Genomic DNA, 25905 nt, shown 5'->3' on the forward strand with positions numbered 1-25905 from the left:
GAATCATGGCCCCCCAAATATGTTTACTCCCTAATTTCTAAAATTCGCTACAGGACAAAGGGTAATTAAGGTAACAGATGGAATTAATTTTGTTAACTAGCTGACCTTAGCTTATTCTGGAATATCCAGGTGGTCCCAATGTACCTACGTGAGTTTTTAAACGTAGCAGAGGGACGGAAGCGGCGGAGTCAGTGGCGGAGTGAAGCAGCGGGAGGAGGACACCACCAGCCACCTCGGGCTTTGACTTCGGAAGGAGGCCACCGGCCAAGGAATCCAAGCAGCCTCGGGGAGCCAGAAAAACAAAAAAAGCAACTAAACAGATTCTCCCCCAGAGCCTCTAGAAGAAACACAACACTCCAAACATCTTGAGGTTTGTCCAGTGAGAATCATCTTGGACAGCTCGTCTCCAGAACAGTAAGTTAATACAGTTGTGTGTTTCTGAGTTCCTAAATTCACGGTAATTTGTGACCGTGGCAATGGGACATGGATACAGGATCCAAGCGTTGGTAATTTTGAAGAGCTACCAGGTGGTGCTAATTTGCAGCCAGGTTGAGAGCCACGGTTTTAGAGGGATGTGGGCTCCGTGGACTCGATTAGGAAATGTTTTTATTAAACAGTACTATCTGGCAGCTATCACCGGGGGTTCAAATTCACATTCAAAGTATTTACCTTACTTAATCTTCCTAACAACTTCATAAGACTGCAGTTCTTATCAGAAGCACAGATGTTTGTAAGGAAGCTGTCTAATGGTCCCAGCTACTGAGGGGCAGTTTTCACAGGCTAGCTCCCCTAATCTCCTTCATATTTAAGTCTTGTGTAGTAGAGCCTGGGTAGTCCTATTGTAAATGTCATCCAGAATTGTTGACTATTTTGTGAGTTCCCTTTTAACAGAAAAAACAGGAAGTTAGAAACAAAAGGTGCCAATTATAATGAAAATGTGGATGGCTAAGAAGAAATAACTTAAAATCATTCAGTGTTTAAGAATGATGGAAATCTGAGAGATTTGAGGGTTGTAAATATTACTAAATGCACCATTGTTCAGTGTTACCAAGAGTATTACTCTGAGAGTTCATCTTAAAAACTCATTTTTCAAGATTAACTTTTGTTCTGCGTACCCTCATTTGTGAGAGGAGGTATATAGTTATGATTTCATGATGGTAACGTGAAGCTAAAATGTTAATGATCGGAAATAGCATCAATTGACTGAGTATTTAATAGGTGGGCCGTGGGTTTTCAGAACAGTTCAGTACAATGTTTTACAGTCTATATCTATGTTATGTGCCATATGGAAAAACATGCCTGTTTGCATATCAGATGTTTTCAATTTCTTGAAAAATCAATGGCCGTTCAAAACGAACTGAAAATGTCAACATACTTTGACATTTTGGTGACATACTTAGGAGAAGGACAAAGATACCAAAACAAAGCTATAAAATCCGGTGGAAGATTTATTTATGAAGTATTCAGACTTTAGGAATTAGGAAGGCAGAGATAAATAGCAAAACCAGTTCCCTGGTGATCGGGTACTTGCCATCTCTGTCCCCGTTAAAGACTATACTAGTGTATAGTATCTTTCAAGTTTCCTCCTTCTATGCCTCTGAGGGTTGTAATGAAAAGAGCACTAAACTAAAGACAAAACGCTAGCTAGTAGTGTGACTCTGAATATAAACCATAAAACCACAGCAATTTCTCCTGATCTATAAAAGGAGTACTACACCTGCTTTTTCCACCTCAAAGGATTGTTAAAAATCCAATGACAATGCCTGGCAAAGTACTTTGAAAAGAGCAAAGCACCATGTAAATAATTATTCCATGCAGTAAGCCACGGTCAATCTGGACTGCAAACATTCTCTATCCCTCCATGACAAATGACTCGAAAACTTTATGGCTTAAAACAACAGTCATGTCCCCGTATCTTAGGTCAGACATCTGTACACAGCTTAATTAAATCTTCCCTTTCAGGGTCTCTGCCAGGCTGCAGGCAAGGTGTCTGCTGGGCCTGTAAGCATCTCAAAGTTCAATTGGGGAAGCATGTGCTTCCAGGCCCATTCATATCCTTGTTGGCAGGATTCAGTTTTTCATGGGTTATTGGACTGAGGGGCTTAGTTTCTCACTATGTGTTGGCTGGAGGCTGCCCCTAACTCCTTGGCACATGGGCCACTCCAGTATGGGTTCTTTTTTCATCAGTTTGCAAGCCAAGAAAGCAATAGGAGAAATACAGTAGGGTGGAAGTTCAAGTCACCTGTGACCTATGGAAATGGCATCCCATCATTTCTGCCTTATTCTGTTCATTAGAAGCTAGTGTTGTGATCCATCTCCCATTCAAAGGGAGGTGACAACATGATGGTGTATCAGGAAGTAGGGATCTTGGAGTGTCCTCTTGAAAGCCATCTTTCACATCGATCACCTTTTATTACCTAAACATACCTGGGCTTGGTGATTTGCATCACCACTGAAGATTTCTTTGTTTAAAACTTCCCTCAAATGCAGTTCAACCTTCATGAGCCAACTCAATTATGATCTCTTTTTGTGCATTCCCTTGAATTTGTTAGATGGGATCTTCCCAATGTCTAAATTCCCAAAGCATTTGGCACACATCTGCTCACCTCACATACCAATTCCTGCTTCTTGTAATCAGTCTTAGCTTTCAAACTATACATTAACAGGGGTCCTGAAGGCAGGAATTGTATCTTAGACCTGTTGTATTCTCCTAGGGAGCCAAAGACAAGAAAAATTACAAAAGGAGCATTCTACATGTTTTTATTGAATTGAGTCATGTTTTTTTGTTTTTGGTTTGTTTTAATGCAAAGATTAAAAACAGCTGTGTTTAGATCGTTCTACTAAAGGGCTTACTTGGAGCCACCAAGAATCCATCAATAAGACTTTTGAAATAGTCTCATTCCAGGGATTCCCGCCAGTTTTTTGTTTTTCCAGGGGACCTCTGTGGTCTGCTCTTCTAATGCTTAATTCATTGAGAGCATGAACCTGCAGAAAATAATGGAACCATTTGACCTCAACAGTAAGGTCCCAGATTTTCTGACACCTATACATGATAAGGGCACACTTTTGTTCCAAGAATTCTTCAGTGCCTAAACACTTCCAGTTATTAAAATGTTCTAGAGCAGGCTTAATTTTAAGGCAAATTTCCCTTGAGTATGGAGTTTTAATGAAAAATCTTTCATTTATATTATTAAACTTTATGGGTGATTATTTTTTTAGTCCAACCCTGTTTGTGTGTGAATGTCGCTACACTCCAAAGAAATCACTTAGATAATAACCTGGATAAAAGACTATCTGGGGATCTATAAAGTTATATTGGCACAGTAGAGTCTGAGCCAACATTTCTACTTTGGGGTATTTACGAAGCGGAGCCCAACGCGTGTAATACTGTAATCTTAGAAGCTAATGGGAGATTAATTCATTTCAGTTTGAAAGATTTCAAAGGTTTCACTAGCCTCTACTCAAGAACACTTACATGGCTTGCTAATCTGTTGAATGTGTGCCCCAGGGGTTTTGGGTTAAAAATCTACTTTGCCTTCTTTTCACTGAAGTTAATCTAAAGAAGGCTTGGGGAGTGCATATTTCCGGGCAGCTCACCGTTAGGTTCTCCACAAATTCCTTCTGCAAGCTCTCCCACTCCCTTCTTGCTCCTACTCACTACTATCTCATCTGGGGAGAATTTCAGAAAGTCTGGACTGAATTTGGCTTCTCCTCTAGGACCCCCCCATTAATCGTCCCTGTGTAGGAAATCAGCAACGTTCAAAGTTAAATTTTTGGCTAAGAAAACAGGACTTAATCCATTTGTTCAGTGGTCCATGAACTCGAAAGCGTCATGGGGTTCGATCTGGTGTGCTGAATGCCAAGTCACAGGGAGCAGTTAGCTTTCCTGTGATATTTCACTGTATTTTCGGAGAGAAAAATAGCCGATGGAAAAATAAATAAAATTGGGCAAAAAAGAGACTGGATTTTAGTCCAGGCCACATTGATAGCTTTCATTTTGTCATTGATTAGGTTATTCTTCCATTCGTTTGACAAAGAGTAAGCGTTAGTCACGTTAGTGAGTCTGGTACCGTTTTACACAATGGTATCAAATAGCAAACGAAACAAGGTTCCAGCTCCCCTGGATCATACGTTCAATAGGGAAATGGGTAATGGGCACGTAATCAGGTAGATGTACCTTCTGCCAGATGGTGATGAGTGCTTTAAAGGGGAAAAAACACTTTCTGTTGCTTCACAAGCTGCATTTACAGTTGGGTGTGTGTGATCACAGAAGAGCATAGGAACACTGACCTGAAGGAATAGAGTGAGTTTATGTGAGTATTTGGGAAGCGGGAAGTTCTGAAAGGAGCAGAAAGCACATAGACCCTAGGATGGGAGAATTTTGTGTTTGTAAAGAACATTAAGGAAGCTCAAATGGAGATAAGAGGAGAAGAGTAAGAAATGAAATCTGAGAGCTAGGGATGGGATATGGTTCGTATTGGGACAGGTAGGCCACAGTAAAAACTTTGAATTAGATTCCAAGTGGGACAGAAACCCATGAGAGGGTTTTAAACAAAGAGGTCATTGGCTTTCTGTTTTGAAAGGATCAATCTGCTGATCTATAGACTTAAAGGGAACAGGTGTACAAGAGCGCGAGAGGCAGTAGTAAGAATACAGCTCCGATAACAGCGAATAGTGGACTAAGGTAGTAGCAATTGGGGTGGAAGAAAGAGATCTCGATATAGTTGATGGTGTCGACCAGTAAGATTTGCTGGCGGAGTGGACATAAGTTGTTGGAGAAGGTGAGGTTTCATGGAGGACTCCTGTACCACAGCCGAAAGGATGAAGTTGATATTGGGATAGATAGATTATGGGGGGAACAGGCTGTGGGGAAGACAAGGGGCTCAGTTTTATAAATTGTAATTGCGAGGTACATTATTAAAGTAAGTACAGCTGTTAAATTCATAGTTGAATCTGAGTCTATGACTCCAGAGTGAGGGAAATAAATACAGGCATCCTCAGCAGTTAGGCAGTATTTAGAGTTAAGGAACGAGTTGAAATCATCTAAAACGCAAGTATATAAACGAACAGCAAGTTCAAGGACTGAGCTCTGGGGCACGCTAACATTGAGAGAGAAGGCAGTTATGGAGGACTCAATGAAATAGCCGGAAAGAGACAATGCGTAAAAGAATTTGAAAGATTTATTGAAATCCTAATGTATAGTAAGTCCTGTGATTCAGTGATGAATAAAATAATTTCTGCCCTTGAGGATTTCACAGTTTACTGGTGCTGTAATAGTTATTTATAGAGAGTTATACAGAATGTGCTCTGGGCTCAGGAAAGACAAAGGCTGTTATCTCTGCCTTTGGACGCCAGAAAAGCGAAGACGTTTGATCTGGCTTAGAAACACGACATGGAGCTTACCGTGTAGATCAGGGAGTGAAGGGCGTTCCAGGTGCAAGGAATGGAGTGATTGAAGGTGCAGAATTGGCATAAATAGGTTGGCAAGAGGCCCGGGAGGCAGCAGTCAGGATTTATAAACACCGACTTTGGGGACATGGTCAACTGGTCTCTGCCACCCAGTGACTATGTCATTTGGGGCAACCTATTTTCCTTCTGTGCCTGTTGGGTTCCTTATTGATAGATCCCGGTAGGAATCTTCCTTCCGTGATTGCTATGCGGGTTAGGAGTGAGGATCTTGAGTGCCCGCCCGCGCGCTTACAGTACGGTTGCTGCACGCTGCGGGGCGGTTGCTGACTCTGGTGCCGCATCCACAGCGCTCCGGAACACTGGCGTTGAGCGCCAAGACCGAAGGAGTTGCGCACATCGCTTTATTTCGCTGGGGAGAATTTGAAAAACGTAAACCAGCAGTGTTACGATCAGACATTTTTATTAGGTAAAACACACCCAATTGCAAAGGAAAAATTAGAGGAGGAAAGAAGGAATGAGGAGAAGAGGTTGGGAGGTGGGTGATAAAGGCACAGCCCAGGAAAGGTGAGATAATGCAGAAAGCACAGAAGCAAGGAAGGGCAGCACAAGAGGGGGAGGGAGGGGGGAAAACACTTCAGGGTTCATATATTCCATCCATTATGCCAAGTACCTTAATACATACATGTCCAATTACTTGCCACAATCCCATGAATTGGGTGTTATTACAACCATTTTACGTCTAAGGAAACTGATTCTCCAAGAGACTGCGTAATTGGCCCAAGTTTTTGCAGGTAGCAAGTAGGGTGGAGGCCTGGAGAGCAGGCTTCAAAACCAGGCTTGTCTGAGTGTGAACACTAGGCAGGGAGACGTGATGGCTGTGAACATCAGCGAGGCCCACAGGAGAGCCTGAAGAGTGGGGTTGTAGGAAAAGGGCTGAATTTGTTCTGGCAGACAGAGCGCCAAATCATTGCAGCTAAGGCATTGCCGGATCTAAAGGTTTCTAGCTTGAATAGACAAGATACAGGATTTCCTTCATGGAAGGCAAGGAAGGAAATGGCAGTTGATTAGATTAAACTATTGTTGGGACTCGAGCGGGCTTACATCGCTTGGATCACCTGAGATTTTTGCCTATTAGCTCTGCAAAATCTGGTCTCTGGACCGCTGGAATTTTGATCACAATTGTGAACTACAGAGTGTTTCTGCCTTCCATTTACCTAAAACTAAACAAAAACAAAATAAAACAAACAAAAAGCCCTGAGAGCCCCTGGAGTTCAGTTAAAACTTGGAAATCTCTTCATTAGTTTTCGGAAAGCAAACTCCCTCCTCTCCAAACACCCACAACTGGAAGCTGTACGCAGAGGTAGTTCTCCCCTGGAAAAGAGGGCACCAACACTTACATTCTGGGGATTAGTAGGATGCAGGAAAAGCTAAGGCTTTAGCAATAAAGTGATTAATTAAAAAGTCAATTTAGAGTTTTTGATTGAAGTTGAAAATTTTGATAGAAAGCTGTATGTTTAATGCTCAGACCTCTCTCCTGCGTGGCCAACCTAAATTGCTTTCTTCTGGGCAACTCTCGGGGTGAGTGGTCCTCAGGGAGCTCACGTGTCTCAGAGGCATTACATTCTGTGTCCCAAATTCAACTCAACATAATTTTTATAAGACTGCACTCTTGTATCTAAAAAGCCAAGTCTCCGTGAAAGATGGACACAGACGCGGGTTATAGCATTTCAATTGTTCCCCAACTCCCCCATTTTTTTCTTCTTTCTCCACCTCCAATCAGCTATGGAGTCTGGCTCCAGTTTCCCTACTGTATCCTCACTTTTCCTAGTTGATTCAGACCAGGATAGACGTGCGTCCTCAACCCCCACCTCGCGAGTGCTTGTGGTGTGAAGGGTCTGTGAGGGAGGGATAGAGTCTACATGGGGTGTGATGGACCCATACAGAAATCCTTCGTACCTCTCGTGGTAAGAGCTGTCACTGTTTGAGAATGAACAGGACTCCTCTAAATCCACGTGGTTCTTTCCCTGAGCTTCTCTATGGGAAGAAGTTGATGTGATCTTTAAGGTTAATGAGGGGGGAAAAAATCAAAGAATGTTCTTACATGCTTTTGTAGTTCTTCTAGGATACAACATTTCTGAGTGAGTAATAAATATGCCCAGCGACATAGTAAAACACTGTATTTGGCTCTTCATGTTTAATTGAGTATGATCATTAACAGGAATATTTGCTATGGACTCATCAGTGACCAGGAATATATTTTTGTCTGGGATCCCCTGACTTCAAAGGAAGTAAATGACTTTTTGGAATGGGAGAGACAAAAAAGTTTTCCGCAAGTTATGAGGAGATCATCAGGCACGAGTTCTTTGGTTGAGAAGGTGTAAAGTATTGGCCCATCAAGCAAATTGATTGGATTTTCAGAGAATGAAATTGAGAGCAGGAGGGAGGAGAGATGCCTTTGTCCTTTGGGATTTTGAAAGAAAAGTCTGTCACAAACAGCTATAATTTGTAAGGATGGAGTACCTGAACAGGGATGGGAAAACCTTTCTGAAGTTTTGAGAATGGGTTTTTGGAATTGGTGAAGCACTCCTGGTGTGACAGTCTTAAAAGTGGTAGCTCCCTGGGTCCCTGAGGAGACAGAACCATAATTCAGGGGCCTCTGGAAAGGTCCCATGGCATGATCTGGACCTGACTGGGAGAATGCAGATTGGCCCTCTTCTAAGTACCTCAAACCTGAGCCAAGGTCATTGGCTCCAGTGACAAACATGAAGGCTCAGGGATGGCGATGGGGGGCAGGGCTTCATTTTACTGAACTTTGTAAACTTAAGTGTCCTTGTCTGACCAATAGTGGGGAGTGAGTTTTGAAAAAGGATGGATACTGGCTTTGTCAACTATGATGATTGGCAGCTAAAATCTAGCTTTGATTTGGCTGGAAATAATAAAAAATTGGGACGTATCTGACATGGTGAATGTTGCAGCGCAATTCATACTTACACCCAAAAATTCATAGTGATCAATAGCTCAGCTAAAATCTGTCTAGAAAAATAAATGACTCCGTTTAAATGTTGACGGGATATTTAACAACATGAGCTCTTGGGATTGTGGGAGCACTAATTTGTCTTATAGCCTGAAGAATAGTGAATTCAAGCTTTTGATACTGGGGAAAACAACCGTCAACATTGTGCAGGTACCATAGTGAACGCTTTCTGAGTTCTTTTGTGAACCTCCATAAATCCGTATCCTCAGTAGAGACGAATTGATTTTCTTACTTTATGCTGGTGGCTGGGAATTCCAAGTGCTATAACTTAAGCTGTCTCTGTTCAAAGGGAATCAGAATAGAAAATCAGTGATGTCCTTTCTCTCATTCTAGAGATAAGGTTCTCTCTCTCTCTCTCTCTTTTTTTTTTTTTGATTCCTTTATACAAATATATATGGATGACTTATGTGCACTCAATAGACTTGGCAATGGGATCAAATGTAAAGAACATGGAACTGAGATCTCTCTTATCTGGTTTTGTAACCTGGGCTCGGGTATGTACTAGATGAGGTTTGGGAAGGTTATCAAAAAGATGATACTGCCAGTTGACCAGTCATCTGGAATAGGGTGATCAGAGGCTCCTGACCTCTTCCCCATTCTTGGAATGTGGGTTCTACTTGTTGACCTTCTCCCAGAGGCTGTTCCAAGGACAAAGACTTGAGATGGTGATATAGTGTCAGGAACACCTGTACTGACCCCAGCCAAGGCCACTCTATATAAACTTTAAAGATGCAGCAGACAGGTGTGGGGATCCATTTGTCTTGCTGTAGCCCAAGATAAGCCGCCTATGTAAGTTCCCTTGTTTATTAAAACTGCCACCTCCTTCCATCTGACCCTGCCCTCCACGTACCAGGGGCCAGTTTCACGTTACATTCAGGAATCTCCCAAGAGCGTTGTGCGCTAACACCATCAGAGAGTCATTTAATTTCATTTTTACATTTATGTTGTTAGAACATTAATACTTCTCACAATGATAGGAGAAACAAGATAATACTGGGGAAAGCTTTGTAACTACCTAGGGCTCTGTTATCATGTGCAAGACTTTGAGCTCAATTTTCAAAGAGTAATTGTGCTTTTTACTTAATCAGTCTGTAAAATGAGGCAAAATGATTAGCCCTACAAGCCCTTCCAAATTCTGCGATTCCTACAGAAAGAAGAGACTTTGAAAATCCACAGAAGGGGTATTTGTGAGAACAGTTTATTCAGGAGATAGGGTTCTTTGTTTTTTTTTTTTTTTTTTTTTTTTAATAATAATGATTTTTTATTATATTATGTTAGTCACCATACAGTACATCCCCGGTTTTCGATGTAAGGCTCGATGATTCATTAGTTGTGTATAACACCCAGTGCACCATGCAATATGTGCCCTCCTTACTACCCATCACCGGTCTATCCCATTCCCCCACCCCCCTCCCCTCTGAGGCCCTCAGTTTGTTTCTCATAGTCCATAGTCTTTCATGTTTCATTCCCCCTTCTGATTACCCCCCCTTTCTTTATCCCTTTCTTCCCCTACTGATCATTCTAGTTCTTATGTTCCATAGATGAGAGAAATCATATGATAGTTGTCTTTCTCTGCTTGACTTATTTCACTAAGCATTAAGGAGATAGGGTTCTTTGAATGAAAATGGGTTAAAGCTTCACCAATAGTATATGGAATCTATATGGTAATCTAGAAAAAACACATAATGGTTATAAATGGTGATATTAACAAGTAAATAACTTCTTAAAAAAATTATAAAGGTTACAGAGACCTAATAGAATTGGTTATATTTTGCCCTTCATAAGGTTAGGGACCTTATCTTGTTTATATTTTCTCAAAATAATGAGTATTTGATATTTTTCATTGAAATTAAACGACCCTTCAATTTTCAACTTAGTTTTCAGAACCAGTACCTCAAACATAACCTCAGCATGATTTGGCATCACCTGGAGGTCTTGTTAAAATGCTGATTTCTGGGGGCGCCTGGGTGGTTCTGTCGTTAAGCGTCTGCCTTCAGTTCAATCCCAGGATCCTGGGATTGAGCCCTGCATCGGGCTCCCTGCTCGGCCGGAAGCCTGCTTCTCCCTCGTCCACTCCGCCCTGCTTGTGTTCCCTCTCTTGCTCTCTCTCTGTCAAGTAAATAAATAAAATCTTTTTAAAAAATGCTGATTTCTGGGCTCCACTTTCAGAATTCCTGATTTCTGGTAGGTCTGGGAGAGGTGTGATAATTTGCACTTCTAATAAGTTCCTGGGTGATGTGGGCACTATTGTTTGGAGGACCACGCCTTGAGAACCAGTTCTTGACAAGTACCAGTTTATTCCCTGGTCTTAATGGACATGGGTAAGAATCACCTGGACAACTTTAAAACTAGTTTCCCCTGGCCTTACCCTCAGAGTTGGTATTTCTGTAGGTCTGGGCTGAGACCAAGACATCTGTACTTTAACAGCTCCTAGGACCTTTAAATAAGGTTTGGAAACTATTCTTCTTATAGAGCTAAAGGCTTGTTGGGTTCGTATGATGCCCCCTGAGTTTTTCTTAGGTTGAAAATTCAGAATGAATGCAGCAATTAAAAAATCTCTTTGATTAAAGGGAGAGAACAACAAATAGAACTAGTTTTTATTTAGGGAAATAGTGGTTTATTTGATTTCAATTAACCTAAGACAACTTTGCACCTTTAGTTAAAATAAATTCCCTTCCAAAGGATGGATGGAATTGGGTATTAGATCCTCAAAAGCACATGGAAGCCAGTAGGCTAAGATTCCACGTATATATTGTGACATACATGGTACTTAATAATACGATCTGTTTATTACCTCTTTTGAAGCTTACTAAGCACGTAAGGCATTTTGTTTATTCTAAATTTATCAAAGTTATCTGCCAAACAGTCATCTAAAACATGAGAAATGAGGCAGGTGAACTCGGACATAAGAACATTTTCATGATGGATAGTTCTCCGTTACCTGCTAAAAAGTGCCACACTCGATCTTTTTCAGGGCCCTTTAAGCCTGTGCTGTTCAGACTTGTCCATGTCACGTGTCCCATCTATTTGCAAAAGTGATTTTTGATACAAACTCTGAAATAGTTTCGCAAACTCCATGTGGCAGCCTCCAACATCAAACTTTATCTTCCTGAGTATGTCTTTGGACAACAAAATTACAAACCAGGTTTTAGCTGTAAGCTCAGCAGATCATGAAAGAAAAATCTAAGCTGACTCTTCCGTAACTATTTCAGTTATGTAATGTGGAAATGAGTAAACGGCGTTGATCAATACAGCAAGCAGGTGTGGCTGGAAGATAGGCCAGGGCGAGCTAAATTAAGTCAAAAGTGGTGTTTTTACATCATTACTTTTCTAACCATCATGAAAATTAATATTGTGCATTTGAGATTAGAGGTTTTACACAAATTGAAGATTAATCCGGGAAATGTGGTTTTCCAAATGGAGTATATCTATACCTTCTAGTTTTTTTTTCATTTCACCCATTCAGCTTGAAATGACTTTTGTAATTCTTGACATTTGCTTTCATGATCATCCTTAAAGATTTCCAGCACTATTAAAGATTGCATTCCTTATAAGGCCAAGGATCCAAATTTGCCATATATTTGACATGAATGTCCTTAAATCATGTGGAAACACAGAGAAGCATTTTTATGAAATGCTTTATGAAGTGTTAGGAGACCAAACCCAGAAAACAGTTTTTCAAAAAATGTTGGCTTCATTTTTATTTAACAATACTTGTGCTAACTGAGGAATTAAACACCCCTTCCCAAAACTCATACACAATACCTATATCCTGTATTTATGGCCAGAGGCACAGTAAGCCCTGAGGGAATTCAAAGATCTAAAGGTAAAATCTTTGTCTTTAAAGAACTTGCCTTCTAGAGGGTAAGACAGATGTGCAAGAGACAGAATGGGATCAGTTAGTTGACAAAGTGACACGGGACAAACTGCCCAGGAGCAAGTGCAGGCTCCATGGGGACATAATTGTCAAGTTTAAAGATACAGATGTTTGATACATCCCCGAAGAGTGAGGGAATTAGGCACCCAGAGAAGCGCATAAAAGAGACAGTGCATCGGGGTAACAGCGAGTTACTCTTCATGAAGGGGTAAGTTGGACAGTGGGCAGAGAGCACATTATGAAGAGCCTCACGTCTTGTACATTAAGTGTAGGAGCACGTGTGTTTATCTCTTAACACCTGGATAATTTCGTTGTTGACACGACAGAAAGTGATTTGCCGAACTTTTGCTGGCCCTTCCCAGCATCCTCACTGTTTTCGTGGCAGATGCAGACAGAGCACACACAAGTGTAAATGCTGCCAAGTCACGTGTGAGAAGCCAACCACTAGGTGGCAGAACCGTACTGCGTTCTGTGGCCAAGACCAAAACTGATCTCTTGACACCTTCCTTCCTCCTCCTTTGTTCAAAGCCAAACTGGCTCCAGACTGATGCTAGGAGTCGAGGTTTGTCCAGAAGTTTCACTGGAGATGGAAGAGCAAATTTTAAGGAGTTCTTGCACCTGCAGCCTCCAGACCTGCTTTCCTTCACTCACCCCAATAGACAGCAGTTACTGGAGGAGTGGAAATATATCTTAAATAATTTCTTTGATTAAAAACCTAAGCAAACCTCATATATCAACAGGCACACACCATATTTCACATATAATTAGCTCATAAATAAACTTAGAAATATGTAAAAATAAAACAAAATGCCAATCTAATTTCTTTTCCATAAAATTTTTCCACTGCTAACATAGAATGAAGCCATCACCATATGGCCCATCAGTGCAGCAGAGAATATGTGGTCTAATGGTTTATTAGCAAACTCTTGAATTTATTTCTCTAAGCTACCAACTGAATTGTTACTGTATGTTTTTACTTACACTGCCTGTAGATCTATTTAACTGCTTTTTTTGTTTCTTTTGAAGAACCTACAACCAAAATTGAAGAATTCTGTAGTAATGTCAGATTTGCCAGTTTAGAATGGGAAAGTGTTGAGAACAGGTGGATCATAATAAATATTCCAACATTTCCTTTCCATACAGTCAACACAGATCTAAATTTAGGCAGCTCCTATCTTTAGGCAATAATTAGTCATGGATGATCTGCATATTTGGGCTGTCTTTTAGTTAATGAAATAATGATTAACTTAATTCATGAAATCCATTAATCAAATTGCCAATTTGGTTAAGGGTTCCATGAGCATGGGGTGATGCAGTCATGATCTCATGGTTTTATATTAGCTGATCAGTGTGGGGGTAATTAAAACTCTGAAGAGAGAGCTAACATTTTGCTCCTCCAAGCAGTACTCAAAACAGTTGTGTATCTGAACCGTAAGGCTATTTCGCTTGTGCACACAGGCACACAGCTATGAGACTCTCCAATAAGGGGAAAATAACCCTGTTAATACTAAATATTGAGCTTTTTCTTTTTTTAACCATGAACTCTGTAAAAAACAAAAAAACCCCCAAAACCTCTAACTAGACCATTAGGTTTGTAGAGACTTTTTAGACTCGATTCACAGTCGGCCGATTTGTAGTAACTATTTGAGATGCTTGTGCGTTGTGGGCACCAGGCACCAATCCCACCCATTTTAAGTGTAACGATCCTAAGACTTTTTATGACCAACCAGCAGTTACCAGAGCAGACTTTGAAATTGCACATTACTAAAAAGAACTAGAATGCATCGTTGAAATCGAAAACTGTTTACAACATTATTCTGTTCTGTTGCCTACTGTAGTAAGTCCCTATGTTTCAGGGTATCATTATGTCTTGCTGGAAACACATAATTATACAAAGCTTCGGTTTCTCTCCCTTCAAGGAAGAAATGCTTGTGTGAAATGATAGAGCTTTAGTTCAGCCTATTCTCCTATCCAATAATGCTTTCCTTCCTTTTTGTTTTTTATTTTTTAGCTTTCTACGATGAAAACAAATCTGAACTGGAAGAGGAAAAGAGTATTCCACAATTTTTTCCCACTTAGCAAGAATGGGTACAATATGCTGAAAACTTGATAAATTATCAGTGAGCAAAATAGGTCTATAAAACTTATTTTAATGTTATGTAAAAACAAAACCTTCTATAGCCTTGAAACAATTTTAATTGTTTCATAATAATGTGTTTCTAGTTGTCTGTGGAATCTCCTTCTTCCCTCATTATATAGGAAGCAACTTAAATTAACCTTTGGCTATCTTAGGGAAGATAGAAATGTATTTGTACACCCACCTATCTGCCTTCAATCCAGCAAAGAGCAGTGCCAAGTCCCTTGAATTGGCCCTGCTTATTTCTCCACATTGCTTCAGGGGGAAGAAAGCTACGTGCTACCTGTTTCTGCATCATAAAACACAACCTACTTGTAGATAATATTACTACAAAGCTGCTATGATGGTATAATTCTGAGCAAAAATGTTTGAATTTGTTGAGTACATTATTCTCTATCAGCAGTCTCGTGAGCACATCCCAGTTGTCTCTCTTTGTACCTCGAGACAAGGTCGTATATAAAGCACTTGTCTGGGCCGTGTTCCAATGCCACGTATCTCAGCACCTTTCATTGTCCCGCGGTTGAAACAATAGTTTTAGGCTTAAAGGGTAAAACCAGTGTGTGGGATAAATACGAAAGAATTTTGAAAATGTAACTGTTCTAAATCCCCTTGCAGAACTATCTATACTCAACTGTTCTGTGTATCTGTGCATATTTTTGGAAATATTTTAAAACTCTTCATCAAACGGAATGTGTATCTTACACAAATGCACAGGGAATAATGTCATGAACTCAACCACCCAGATTTAAAAAATTATAAACTCTGGTCTCACCTACAAGACCCAGATCATTTTAAAGCACATCTGAGACACTTTACTGATTTTTATCTGTCAGTATTTTAGTGTGTATCCATAAATGGTGTTTTCCAAATAGGCACCACATAATCAACACACCTAAATGTTGCCAAGAACTACTTAATATTATCAAATGTATAGTCCTCGTTCAAAATTTTCTGATGGTATTATGGTTGATCTGTTCCAGTGAGGTATCAAATAAGGTTTATATATTCAAGTTTTCAAGTTTCTTAAGTATTTTTTGGTCTTTTAGTTATTAAATAATCCTGTAAATGTGTCTTGTGGACTTTCTCATAGCCTGTGATTTGCTAATTACATTTTTCTTGGATCACTTAAAAGATTACAGTGTCCCCAGTATTTCTTGCAGGTTGGTAGGTAGAGGCAAATGGTTGATTTGGCTGTGAATACTTTTGGCAAATACACTTCACATGTAATATTCTTATTATAAGCATATAATGCCTATTTATTCCACTTTACATATTTTTAACAGTCATTAATGCTCACAGCTTAGATCAATTATTTCCCTTGGGTTTATAAAATGGAGGTAGTTTAATTACATCATTCCTTTTCTATTAGCAAGGATACCTCTACAAAGAGGAAATTTACTTCATATTTCATCAATATGTGGTTACCCTAAAGAATGGATAAATGTTTGATAGCTTCCTTTTATTGATTAGTTTTAAAAACAGCATCTGCCAGTGGTGGCCAGTTCTCCAATGGCTATTATGAGTTAATGCATTTAAACATACTTTCTGTGTTAAAGTTCATTGTATTTTTGAAACTGTAACAATCCTCTGTTATTCCTACTCGTGTGTAATGGGTCGGCAACTCCTTATGTCGCTCCCTGCCTTTGGCTGTTTGACATGCCTCTAGTAGTCTCCTAGCTTCTTAATTTCTGTTGGGCGAGATTTCTCTGGAAACCTTTGTCCTTTTTCCTGCCCTGGATGTTACATCACTCTTGCCCCAAGAAGACCAAATGCTTTTAGTGGGGAAATAGTATTTTGAGATCATTAAAGATCACAATCTAGATACAAAGGGTCATTATTACTGTTGGTTTGTTATTGCTTCAAGGCTTTTTCATTGAACAGAGCTTAGAAATGTTAGTTTATTTTGTAGAGACTAAAGTCATGAATTTACACTAATAATTCAGTTTCAATTTAGTCCTACAGAGTGTATTTGACCTCACCAATTTCATGTCTCCACGTCCAGTGGATAAAATCCTGGATTTCAGGCACTAATATATTCAATTTCTTCATCCCACAATACATACCACATAATAGTATAAGAATAAAAAATACTAACACTGCCACCAAAAATGCAATTTGTGAAAACAGTTTAAGAATTTTTAAAACCCTATTTTGGCTTAGTACGTATCTCACCTGGGACACCTGAAGTTAGTGTCTCTTAAAGTAACTTGGAATAGTTTTTCTCTTTGTGATAATGTTACCAAATAAATACAGTTTTATTCATTTCATTGCACAGCTAAGCTTTCCGATACAACTTTCAAATTTGTGTTTTGTAATTACATGAAATACTTAGAGTTTTACATAAAAGTTTATAAAACAATGTACACTTAGGGAAGTCTAGCTTTTGTCACTATTCTTCTATTTTTTTAAATATGGTTTAACCTTCAGTTACAGTTAAATTCCTGTACAATTCTCTGTTTCTTAGATGCCTAATTTTCTCCCTCTTTTTCACATAAAAGTAAATCTTGGAGATGATTTAATCATAAAGGAGATACGCCTTTATTTTTATTTTTACAGTTGCACAGTATTCCACTCAAGGACAAACTATAGTTCCTTTAAATAGTCCCCTGTTCTTGGGCATTTGTTATGTGAAGATCTTTGTACATATACATCTTTAAAATTTTTGCTAGTTTACCTTTGGGGTTGATTCCTGGAAGTAGAATTGCTGAGTAAAAATGGTAAATGGTCACATAATTTTGCTAGATGTTGCCTTAATCAAATTACTTAAATAGCTTCTACCACTTTGCATCCCTAGTAGAAATACCTGAAAATAACTACATTACCCAAACTTGCCAACAAAGTATAATGTGGAAAGTTTTCATATTTTCTAATGCGTAGGTGAGAAATAAACTGTTTTAATTTGCATTCAGTTAGGATGAACGAGGTTGAACATGCGTGTTTAGTGGGTAATTATATTTATGTGTTAACCATCCATTCTTAGACCTTGCCAGTTTTTCTTCTGCAGTTTTAGAAGCTCCTATGTTCTGGTGACAGTATTTTGTCTATAAGTTGAATATGTATTATGTCAGTATGGTATTTAATTTCATGCATCACTATTGTGGGTATTTGTTTGCCAGGAAACACATTTTTATTTATTTTTACATAGTCTTTGTCAAATTTAATGGTCTTTTTCCTTTGCACCTGGATTCAAATCTTAATTAGGGGTGTTTATTTAACAGTAGTTATAGGGGAATTTACCCATGTTTTTGTCTGATGTTTATATGCTTTCACTTTTTACTATTTAAATTCCAAAATTCGTTGGAACTTACTCTAGTGAATGGTGTAAGGAGTGGATCTCCTTTACCTTTCATGACTATGATGATAATAATTACACTTTTGCTGTATACTAAGTTTACAGTCAAATTTGGATAAATTTGAGTTTTCCTCAGCTTTATTGAGATAGACTTGACAAAATTGTTTACAATGTGATTTTGATATACATTGTGTGTAAAAGGATTCCCCCCACCAAGTTACCTAACACAACCATCACCTCACATATTTACCGTGTGTGTGCGCGTGAGCACGCGCGGTATTTGTGTGTAAATGTCCTGCAGTTTTAATTACGGTGAATTTTTAGTGTTTAATACCAGGTGGGACTATTTCTCTTGTGTCTGAATTGAAGGAAAGAAGAAGGGGAAAAGCATAGGATAAAAATCATATTCAAATGGCATCAGGTTTTCATTAAAATTGCCCCATAAGCTCTGCTCAGCCATTCTGCTTCTATCTCATTGACCACAATTATGCTGTGTGGCCACTGCTCGTCACAAGGGAAGTTGGAGAACGAAGTGGGATGTTCGTTCGTTTGATTCTTCAGCTGAGAGCAATGCCATACCATGCAAAATCTAGGTTCCCTTAGTAGAGAAGGGGAAAGGTGGATCTCACAGCTAGCTGCAGTGCTATAAAATACCTGAAGGGCCTTCGATAGATATCAAAATAAAAATATTTACCTTTTATTCCCCTTCCCACAATATTTCTTGACTCATTTACAAAAGGTCTTTCCTAAAAAGAACCCAATTTTTTTTTTTAACTGCATTGAACTTCTAAACTGTTAAAATTACTTTCAGGTGATAAGCATTTTTTAAATGTCAGAAGTGTGAGGAGAGAGGAGAAGCTGTGGGGACAGGAGGAATAATATGCACACAAATGAGCAGACCTGGAGGACGCCAGAAGTGTTCAAATACCAAATAGAACAGCCTCCATCGCTGTCGTTTGGTCACAAGTATTGCTGAATTTGCTACTTTCAAAAAAATAACTTGATTATGTAAATAGTTGTTGAAAGGCATTTGAAAAACTGCTGTTCAATCACTCTGAGGTAGAAGCTGCTACCCACTTTTTGAGACCCATTTTAGTTAAGTCCAGTCTGCATACAATAAATGGTGCTATTTTAAGTGTGCAGTGCAATGGGTTTTGACAAATGTACAGACTTGGGTAACAACCACCCCACTCAGGACACAACAATTCCATCACCTCAAAAGTTTCCTTGTTTCCCTTTGCAGTCTGTCTCTGCCAACCCAGGAAATAATCAACCTGCCTTCTGTTACTATAGATTAGTTTATATTTTCTAGAATTTCATACAAAAGGGAAAATGCAGTATACATTCTTTTGTATCTGACTTCTTTAACTCAATAATTTTGAGATATATCCATATTGTTAGCAGCTCTTCAATCATTTTATATGGCTTAGTAGTATTCAGCTGCACAAAAATACCATAATTGGTTTTATCCATTGACATATTAATGGACATTTGTATCATCAATAGTTTTGAGTGATTATTATTAAGTTTCTATGAACAGTCACACAGATCTTTGGACATAGGTTTTCTTTCTTGGTTAAATATCTATGTGATTTGTAGGTCATAGGGTAATTGTACGTTTCAGTTGATGATGCTGCCGTATTCTCTCCGTATTCAGGAGAAATTTACCTTCCTACCAGTGATGGATGAGGGTTCTAGTTGTTGTACATTCTCACCAGTGCGCAGTATTGTCAGTCTTTGATATTTTAGTTGTCTAACATTCAGTGAAATGCTCTCAATTCTGAAAGCATCAAACTCATGGCTTGACTCTGAAGCTCTATCTTTCAGGAGTAGATTGCTCTGGTTTCTGCCTAACTTCCCATCTTGCTTCAGGATCTCTTGCCCACACATGAGTAATTTAGCTGCTAGAGATACTGTACTTTGATTATATCCTTCCTTTGTATTCTTGCTACCAGGATTTCTTCTTTAAGTTTGCAGCTGTTCTGCCAGCACTGAAGTCTCTTCTCTGGTAACTTGACCTGGTAAAGCTGAAGTTTTCCTCACCTACTTTCCTACCCCTATACCTATGGTGGTTGGGGACTCCCTTTTGTTCTTGTCTTTGCGTAATGGCTTGACCATTATACATGGACCTACCCTTCCCTGAACCTTTGCTCATTTTTCTTCATTTTAGCTGCAGTTTGTAAGTTCTTCTCTAGTTTTTGTCACAATTTTTAAAATTACATTCTGGTGACTTCAGATATACACTGGGTGCACATTCCCAGAAGAGCCATAATTAGGTTCACATCAGTGTTCAGAAGCCTGTTAACTGATAACAAATGTAACTGAAATAAAGTATTCATTTAAAAATCTAATCAAAGTTCTGGGGCTACGAAGGTTAGAATGGAATCACAAAGACAAGACTTGATTTCCTTTCTTGGGTAAGGAGAGTTCAAAGCAAAAGTTAAAATTTATGCAAAATTGAACAACAGTCCTTCCTTTTCTATTTCTCTTTCTGCTTCTTTCTTCGATTTCCCCCATGTACCTAGTGGGTGCTAGTCTGTCACTGTAGGTCCTAACTCAACCCTTAGGGAGGTTGACTTGCCTCCTTGAGTTTTTCTTCCAAGTTATTTATCTCTGTCCCCTTTGGATTATAACTCCAATTCTCTAATGTAGTTAATCTCTGTTAAATGTTTAGCAGGCAAATTTTTTCACATTCCCAGAAGTGTTTTCATTCTTAGAACTCGAAATTAATTAAACTTTCCTGTAATTTATTCTGCTTTCCTCTACTTTCCATACCTCTCTTTCTAGACTCTGTGGGTGAACTTCTCACTGAAAACAAGAATGTTACCAACAGTGCTTCTATTCGATCACATCTCAGTGTTTCTGGAGAAAGTCTCTTTCCCATTTGAGATTGGGCCTTCAAAATCTTTCATCAGTGCACTGTACAGTTAGGCCATATAAAATTATGCTCAACCATACCCTTCCTTTGTCTATAAAATTTCCTGACTTTGCTGTAATCACTTTGGCTTTGAAGACCACTTCTAGGTGATTCTATTTTGTCATTGTGACCTCTTGTTTCTAACCCAGTTCACTACTTTTTTTTTTTTTAAGTTAGATTTTCTTCTCTAAGGTCTCATGGAATTTTTTCCTCTTTGACTCTGAGAAATCATTTTGAATTCTCATGCTGCCCTCCGTGTTTTAGCCTCTTCTTTCCCTAGTTTCTTACTTGATGCCATTGGTGAACCCTATGCACTTTGAACATGACCTACTTTGTCATACAAGTATTGAACACAGTGACAAATACAGAACTCTATTAGCCTCCTATGAATTTTGTTTTCTCATATCCTGAAGAAAATAAGGAATCCCTTCTTGCCACTTAGGATGTAACACAGAAACGTGTGGCATATTTCTGAAGTACTTACTGAATTACAAAGCAATTTCACATAAAACAAAACGTGTCAGGCACTCTTTGATACACTTAATATATATTGTTAATTTAATCACATGAATAATGAGGTAAGCACTGAAAGTACTGTACATAGCAATCCAAGCCAGAGAAGCTAAGTGAGTTAACATAGTCCATAAAACTATGAGGTGACAGTGAGATTCGAGCTTTGGACTTTGGCTTTGGAACTTGACCCTTAATCCTCACACTCTTGTGTATGTGAAGCCCATTGCTCTAGACAACTTCTCAGTGAGGTGCTACTATTAACATCATTTGTACTTGAGGAAGCAGCTACAAAGTGAGGCTAATTTATTCCTGTTGCATGATTAAAGCAGTTCAAACGACCCTAGAATGTGATGTGTTAATACCTGTAGCAAACCCTATTACTGCCCGGCATTCATGTTGCTTCTCTCTCTCTAGATATCCTGAAGGAGACAAGAGAGACATAACAGAATCAAACTGAGGTTCTCTTGATTTAAGCCTTGGAAGCAACAACATTTGAAGAGTACAGAAAGAAAATTAGAAACAAGACAAATGCATTTATTAAGTACTGAACCAAATTCCCCCAGCAAACAAGGTTCTCCCAAATGTTATTGCAACTGCTTTCAAAGCCTGCCAGTAACAATCACCAGAAGGAAAAAAAAAAAAAAAACCCCAAAACAAGCAGACACACACATTGTGTAGCACAACACTTACTTGTCTGTTTGCACTAAATATATTTGACTATTTGAGAGCCATGGCTTGCTGAATGAAGCAAGTAGAGCATTCAGCCCCAATGTCATTCTACTGGAAAAGTGATACTTAGCCCAGAAATTGTAACTTAGGAAATCCTTCATTAGTTAAGGATGTTTTCTCCTGTGTAAATATGTGCGCTCCTTGGAGGGAAAGCATATTAAGTCTCATTATTTAGGCTCTGGTGGAACTAGTTAATTCAATGCAACTGCTGGCCAAGTGAGAGTAAGTCTAGGTAAGGAGGCAGAGGGACAGGCCATGCTGTGGACTGAAGCGTCAGATAAAACAGAGCATGAATCCACATTTTTCACTTAGAATCTGGGCAGTGATGAACACATTATGAAACCTCCATTCCTTGACCTGAGAAATGGGCATAATGACAATCAAGAATATGTTGTTGTGATTGCATAGGATTGCATGCATGAAATGCCTAGTTTATAATACCTACCACAATGTTGTGCTTTCTCCTAATGCTTCTCTGGAAGATGTGTAGTTACAGGGCAGGCAGGCAGGTCACTTCTGACTCCAGAAGGCTGGGCTAAGGAGAAAGGAGGAAGTGGAAGGACAGATAAAACAAAACCATTTCAGAGGGGGTCATAGGTACCAAAGAGAAAAGATTCAAATGTTTTGAACTTGTGTTTATGATTAGACCTGATTATTTCTCTGAGTCCGTCTCTTTTTCTCTCTGATCCTTTGGTTTTTTTCCCCGCTCTGTACAACTCGACCTGAAAATACTATATCATGCAGTGAGGATCCCCATAAAATGATCCTCAAAACTTCAATTCCTTGTTTGCTACGCTTCTATACATAGCTATTGTAGAGATACAGGCCAGATCCCATTCATGAAGTAAAACTTTCATGACTGGTCACTCTAGGCACAATGTCGATATGTGGAAGGAAAAAAAAAATGACGTGTGTGTGTCAGGGGTCAGAAATCATATACTTTAATGATATGCTGGGTAAAACTTGGTGGCATTTTGTTACAAGTCTGGGAAGGGTTGAAGGCTATGCATGTTGTCATTGTGTTGGAAGAATTTAATTGGAAATAAAAAAATTACATCAATCATGTTTTAAAACACACCTGCATGTTGTGATTGTTGCCTCCATTTCTACCTTCCCCTCCCTCATGGATTCTTTCACTTCTTTCCCCTAGGAAGGTGAGAAATTGAGTAGGATACCTAAGTCTTCCCAGAAGTTTTCCTGAAGGTAACAATTCTGATTATATTTGGGAATTGAAAGGTTAAACGGATAATCAATTACCCTAAATTTTAGTCTTTCCACTTTTGACATTACTGTATCTATGACTTCAATGGTATATGTGACAATACTTAGAGTGAGTTCTTTTTTTTTTAATTTTTTACTATGTTAGTCACCATACAGTACATCATTGGTTTTTGATGTAGTGTTCCATGATTCATTGTTTGCGTATAACACCCAGTGCTCCATGCAATACGTGCCTTCCTTAATACCCATCACCGGCCTATCCCAGTCCCTCACCCCCCCTCCCCCCTGAAACCCTCAGTTTGTGAGTTCTGATGCTAAGTCTCATTTAAACCGAAGGCAGTCGCTAAGGTAAGTGCTGTTCAGGAATCAGCACAGATCCAGAGACTTGTACATTGCCAGCTCCCGGGGAGATCAAGGTGAGGTTTCATTAATTACTAACATTTGCCTTCTCTTACATGCTGTTCCATGTGAGTGCTATTGCGGAGATCGTTAGCACGGTGATTTGGCTCTAATGTTTTAAGATAATGCGAAGTGTTGGAGAAGATAACCTCTCACATGGTCCAATGCTAAGCAGAAACTTTCTTTCCACATCCATAAATACATATCAACAGTGGACACTGTGTACCTTGTTCCCCAGAAAGATGGTGAACTCAACCACACTAAAGATGAAACATAAAAGGGATGTTTTACTGGGTAATAAAGTGGTAAAATTGTGTACTTTTTCCTCTTCCTTTTGATTATTATAGTGCCTTAAATGTTTATGTTGGTGGTGGAGGATGGAGATAAAATAGGTTTTCCAATACAGCTGAAAACGATACATTGGTAAATTTCTGACTGAAATGTGGTAACTTTAGGTGAAAGTAACCAACTATTGTCATTTATTCAAGAACAGTGAGCATCTTCCGTGTGGCCAACCTTGTTCTAGGGGTTCGGGGTATAGAGATGAATAAAGTGGAGGTAATCTCTGTCCCCATTAGCTTGCATTATTAGGAGAGAAGCAGAGAGTAATCACGTTAACAAATACACAGATAATATTATTGTGGATAAGAGGGGGAAAAAACTGAATACAACAATGTAAAGGATAAAGTGGCCCCTCCATGGAGAGGGGCTGTTATTTTAAATTGTGTAGTTAGAAAAGGGCTCTCTGAGCAGGCAGACATTGAGAAGCCACATAAATGAAAAGAATCATAAAGAATTGTATTTGATTATAAAAATAAAGTATAATCCTGTGGAAACTTATAAATTTAAGTAATTTTGACTTGATCTGGATAAATGAAGATAATAAATTAAGCCCATGGTTAATGAATTGTTGAGGAATTTGCCTCCAATCTCTCAATTCTTAAGTAGCTCTTACGTGCAGTTTCTCCTTGGCCTGACTTCACACAGTCTTCAGATTTTCCTCACTTCCACGTGTAAGTGGGTGGTGAATGCTGTTTTAGATGCCAAATTATTAGCCATCTAGGGTGTCTCTATATCATGGTTGTGTTTTAGCTGGGCATGTAGATAAAAAAGCAAGCTCAAAATATAGAACTTTGTTTTCTTTAACAGTGCCAAGTAGAATCTGCATGTGGGATGATTTTCTGACCAATAATATTTTTCTTACACCAGAGATAACTTTATTCACCCTTCTTTATCCTTCATTATTTTTCTTGATTTTGTGTCCAGAAAAGACTTCTATTTTTTAACATGCTCTTCTTCGTTGACCATTTTAAACTTTTCATCTTTCAATAGCTATATGGTCTCTATCCATGTTAATAATTGCAAGAACTAGATAATAATTCCCACACAGATAAGCTACTGTTGGATGACATGGATAAAGAATTTACAAAGAGAACTTAGAGTGGTATTGTGACTGATAAAAGACCATGAACTGGAACATTCTCATTCAAATTAAATTCCTCCATGACTTAGTATCAATGGCAATGGTGCATTTTCTTGATGTGGACCCTTACTCTCCAATCAAGATAGAGGCCACTGATGCATCTCACACCAGCCGCCAGAGAGCTGTGCCTAAGTGTTCCCCTCTCTGCCAGCTCAGAATCAGTCAGATGGTTCCTACAAGTCCAAAGCCGTTTGGTTGGTTTCTGGGGCTTTGTAACGAGGATAAATTAAAGCACTGTAGCATGAAAAAAGGAAAACACAAGACTTCTAAAGGGATTTAAAAGCTAGGAATAAAAACATCAGAAGCAGTGCCAAGCAATATGAGAAGTGCCTTTTTGCGATGTTTCAAGTGTCTTAATATTAATCAGAGCATAAAAATTTTGTTTTGCTCTTTTCCTAATGGCAGGAACAAGTATGTTTGTTCTAATACAAATCAGCAATGCGAAAAGGGAAAGAAAATGTGGTAGGAATGTTTAGTTGCCTGATAGTGGAACTTGTTTGAATATTCATATGTCACGTGGATTTTTGATGTTGTAAACATAGACACATGTAGTTTTTAACAAAATATGCAGAAGCGTTGCCAGAGCAATGGACAACATAACCATCCCCATCCGGTTTTCTTACATTTCTGGGAAAATAAAGTCAGAAATGTATAGAGATTTCAATAAAATAAAGTATTTCCAAGACATTGTAACAGCAGCTGTGAGTATTGGGAACAAAGCATGCTCTAGTCTAAAAGTCTAAGGTGGAAGGCACTCTTCCAACATGGTTTTAAATGTTATGTAGGTGAAAGAATACTATAGACTCTCTAGAAACTTGGTTTTAGGAAAGAGAGCTTAATTAGAGACAATGATGAACTTGTAGAAAAATATTCCACCATGGCAATATATTGAGC

The 25905-nt window shown here is 38.9% G+C and overlaps 1 long non-coding RNA gene across 1 annotated transcript in view; it reads left to right on the plus strand.

Annotated features, from left to right (window-relative positions):
* Positions 1 to 201: 201 nt before the first annotated feature.
* Positions 202 to 25905, plus strand: part of LOC148110414 (uncharacterized) — a 74788-nt gene continuing 49084 nt past the window's right edge. The window contains exons 1-2 of the long non-coding RNA XR_015723755.1: positions 202 to 414; positions 23059 to 23111. This is a non-coding gene — a long non-coding RNA (uncharacterized LOC148110414). The remainder of the gene's footprint in view (positions 415 to 23058; positions 23112 to 25905) is intronic.

This window comes from Ursus americanus, chromosome 3 (assembly GCF_024610735.1).
Source record: "Ursus americanus isolate L20-20 chromosome 3, mUrsAme1.1.p, whole genome shotgun sequence".
In the NCBI taxonomy this organism is placed as follows: Eukaryota; Metazoa; Chordata; class Mammalia; order Carnivora; family Ursidae; genus Ursus; species Ursus americanus.